The 4,295-nt window shown below is 41.3% G+C and overlaps 1 pseudogene; it reads right to left on the bottom strand.

Moving 5' to 3' along the window:
* Window positions 1-1,130: 1,130 nt before the first annotated feature.
* Window positions 1,131-2,087, bottom strand: LOC140198403 (heat shock protein HSP 90-alpha-like; annotated as a pseudogene).
* Between the last annotated feature and the right edge of the window lie 2,208 nt (window positions 2,088-4,295).

Below are 4,295 nucleotides of genomic sequence, written 5' to 3'. Positions count from 1 at the left end.
GGGAACAGAACAAATTAACCAGTAACATTTTGAATACAATGGCGCAGGAAATTCAGAAGCCTAATGGCCCGAGGGAAGAAATTGTTTCCCACCCTGGCTATTTTTGTCTTTATGCATCGAAGTCTCCTGCCTGATGGTAGAAAGTGAAGGAGAATACCGTATGAATGGGTGGGACCCTTAATAATGCTAAGGGACCTGTGTACGCAGCACTCCTGATAAATATATCCGAAGGATAGTAGGGAGATCCCTAGGATCATCTTGGCCAATCTCACTGTACTTTGTAGTCAAACATACTCAATGTGGTTTGTAAAGAGTAACTTATTTGACAAGATCAAAAATTCAGATTGGATAAAATAGATTCAGAACAAATACGATATTTAAATTTTTAAAGGCATACAATGTGAATATTAGAGATAATGATTTTAGCAGTTAATATATTGCACGGAGAAAGAAATAGTAAATAAGCAAAAATAAAACAGGTTCAAGAAAGCTGGGTCATTTGCAGATTGGCAGGCTATAACTAATGAGGTATCACAGGCATCAGCACTGGTGCCTGCACTATACACTATATGCATTAATAAATTAATTGAAGGGGTTAGCTGTACTGCTGCCAGATTTGCTGACAATACAAAGATAGGTGGGAAAATAAGCTTAGGAGTGGCTGCCAAGTGCCTGCAAAGGGACATTGACGGGTTAAGTGAGTGGGTAAAATCCGGCAGATGGAGAATTTTGTGGGTAAGTATGAGGTTTGTCTGGATGAATATGAGAGCATAATATTCTTTAAATACAGGGAATTTACAAAATATTTTTGATCTGGTACCTAAATTTAAGAATCACATTAAACATGCAGAAATTAATTAGAAAAGCAAAATGGAAAGTTGATGCTTAATTACAATGGATATGGATTATTACATAAATGAAGTCTTATTACAAATGTACAAGATATTGGCAGGAGCACTCCTGGAGTATATAATGTCAATCAACACATTTACAACAGAGCCTTCTCAGGGAAGACAAGTGACAAAAAAGTGCCAACATTTCTCTGAATATTACTTCCCACAAAGTTATTACTTACCTCAAGCAAAATGCTCATGGGAATATAACTAATCTTTACAGCCAATGTAAACTACTCAAGCTACAGTAAATACAGACCAGAACAAAGGTTCATTGGACACCAGTAATTGAGCTGCTGCATGCAGACGAAGGTCACGTTGGTGCTGTTCAGAGTTGGAACCCCAGCCAATATTGATTTGTTCTCTTAGTTGTACAATGAATAGACCATACACTATTTTTTTCTCCAGTATGTCTTTCATAATCTTGCATAGGTTCTCAAGATTTGCTTTCTTTTCTTCCTGCTTCTTTTTCTCCTCTTCATCTTCTAGAAGTTCCAAACCTTCTTTTGTTACAGACACTAAAGCTTTCCCATCAAATTCTTTTGGTTGTTGCACACAGTATTCATCAATTGGCTCAGTCATGTAGATCATCTCTAATCCATGTTTCCTTAAACGCTCCACAAAAGCTGAATTGGCTACTTGGTCCTTGGTTTCTCCAGTTATGTAGTAGATGTGTTTCTGATTGTCTTTCATACGCAAGACATAATCTTTGAGAGATACTATTTCATCCCCACTCACTGAGGTATGGTATCAGAGCAACTCAGAAAGCTTTTTGCAGTTTTGAGAGTCCTCATGAATTCCAAGCTTGAGGCTTTTCAAAAATTGCTCATACAATTTCTTGTAGTTTTCTTTGTCTTCTGACAATTCTGTGAAGAGCTCCAGACATTTCTTCACCAGGTTCTTACGAATAACTTTTAGAAATTTGCTCTGCTGTAATATCTCACAGGAAATATTAAGAGGCAGATCCTCTGAGTCCACAACACCCTTAATAAAATTCAGATATTCTGGAATGAGCTCTTCACAATTATCCATAATGAAGACTTTGCGTACATACAACTTAATGTTGTTTTTCTTTTTTCTGTTTTCAAACAAATCAAATGGTGCTCTTCTTGGTGCAAAGAGCAGTGCTCTGAACTCCAACTGTCCTTCAACAGAGAAATGTTTCAGTGCCAAATGTTCCTCCCAATCATTAGCAAGACGATCCGCGTATTTAATAACCGGAAACCTTGGATGAATTATGAGGTCAAGTCCCTCTTAAAGGCTAGAGCTGCGGCTTTTAGGTCCGGGGATACCAGCCGCTACACGGAATCCAGGCGTGAACTCTGGAAAGCCATTAAGGGCGCCAAGAGGCAAAATTGAGCCAAGCTGGAAGTCCAGGCTAACCAAAGGGAAGCCAGTAGACTATGACAGGGTCTAAATGAGATCACTGGGTGCAAAGAAAAGGCTGGGAATATCAGTAATTGTGGTGCTTCTCTTCCTGATGAACTTAACGTATTCTACGCAAGATTCGAACAAAAGAGGAGCGTCCCACTCCCTCAGGATGAACCGGACCTGGTGACACCGAGATTCATCATCACTGAGAAGGACGTTAGAAGAGCCTTCCTGAAGATAAATCCAAGGAAGGCGACGGGCCCAGATGGCGTCCCAGGACGGATTCTCTGGGCCTGTGCAAGCGAGCTAGCTGGAGTGTTTGCTGACATCTTCAACTGCTCCTTGCTTCAGTCTAAGATCCCCTCGTGTTTTAAGAAGGCAACGATAATCCCAGTGCCGAAGAAGAGCAAGGTGGCATGCCTGAATGACTATCGACCTGTGGCTCTGACATCAATTGCTATGAAGTGCTTCGAGAGATTGGTTATGGCACACATCAACCATAGCCTACCGGTCAACCTTGACGCTTTGCAATTCCCATACTGGAGCAACAGGTCAATTGCAGATGCCCTCTCTCTGGCCCTACTTTCCTCCTTAGAACACCTGGAGAATAAAGACGCATACGTATGGCTGCTTTTCATTGACTACAGCTCTGCCTTTAATACCATCATTCCAAATAAACTGATTCCTAAACTCCGGAACCTGGGCCTTAGCACTCAGCTCTGCAGCTGGATCTTCAACTTCCTCACAGACAGGACCCAGGCTGTAAAAATAGGGGACAGGCTCTTCTCTACAATCACTCTGAGCACTGGCGCCCCACAAGGCTGTGTACTCAGCCCCCTGCTGTACTCACTGTACACCCATGACTGTGTAGCCAAGTTTCCATCGAACTCAATATATTTAAGTTTGCTGATGACACAACAATTGTAGGCTGTATCTCGGGTAATGATAAGTTTGAGTACAGAGAGGAAATTAAGAATCTGGTAGCATCGTGCGAAGACAATAACCTATCTCTCAACATTAGCAAGATGAAGGAATTGGTTGTTGACTTCAGAAGGAGTAGCGAACCGCACGACCCAATTTACATCAGTGGTGCACAAGTGGAACAGGTCAAAAGCTTTAAGTTCCTCGGGGTCAATATCACAAATGACCTGACTTGGTCCAACCAAGCAGAGTTCACTGCCAAGAAGACCCACCAGCACCTTTACTTCCTGAGAAAATTAAATAAATTTGGCCTGTCCACTAAAACCCTCACTAATTTTTATAGATGCACCGTAGAAAGCACTCTTCTAGGGTGCATCACAACCTGGTATGGAAGTTGTCCTGTCTAAGACCGAAAGAAGCTGCAGAAGATCATGAACATGGTGCAGCACATCACACAAACCAATCTTCCATCCTTGGACTCACTTTACACCGCACGCTGTCAGAGCAGTGCTGCCAGGATAATCAAGGATATGACCCACCCACCCAACACACTTTTTGTCCCTCTTCCCTCCGGGAGAAGGCTCAGGAGCTTGAAGACTCGTACGGCCAAATTTGGGAACAGCTTCTTTCCAACTGATAAGACTGCTGAAGGGATCCTGACCCAGATCTGGGCCATACCCTCCAAATATCCGGACCTGCCTCTCGGTTTTTTTTGCACTACCTTACTTCCCATTTTTCTATTTTCTATTTATGATTTATAATTTAAGTTTTTAATATTTACTAATTGTAACTATTTTTAATATTTTTAATATTTAATATTCATAATCCAGGGAGTGGGAAGCGCAGAATCAAATATCGTTATGATGATTGTACGTTCCAGTACCAATTGTTTGGCGACAATAAAGTATTATGTACACTCAACATCTTCAGGATAAATGTCCTTTACTAACTTTCTCCCATGTTTCTAATATGTTCGTTGTTGTTGTTCAGTCATTTTATTCAAGTCCAACTCTTCGTGATCTCCTGGACAATGGGGTCCATAGGGTTTTCATGGTAAGATACAAAAGTAGACTGCCAGGCCTTTCCCCTGCACAAATACTGCTGCCACCT

This window comes from Mobula birostris, chromosome 5 (genome assembly GCF_030028105.1).
Source record: "Mobula birostris isolate sMobBir1 chromosome 5, sMobBir1.hap1, whole genome shotgun sequence".
NCBI classification, from domain to species: domain Eukaryota; kingdom Metazoa; phylum Chordata; class Chondrichthyes; order Myliobatiformes; family Myliobatidae; genus Mobula; species Mobula birostris.
Note: the sequence above shows the minus strand (reverse complement) of the source record. Positions and strands in the feature narration are given on the sequence as shown.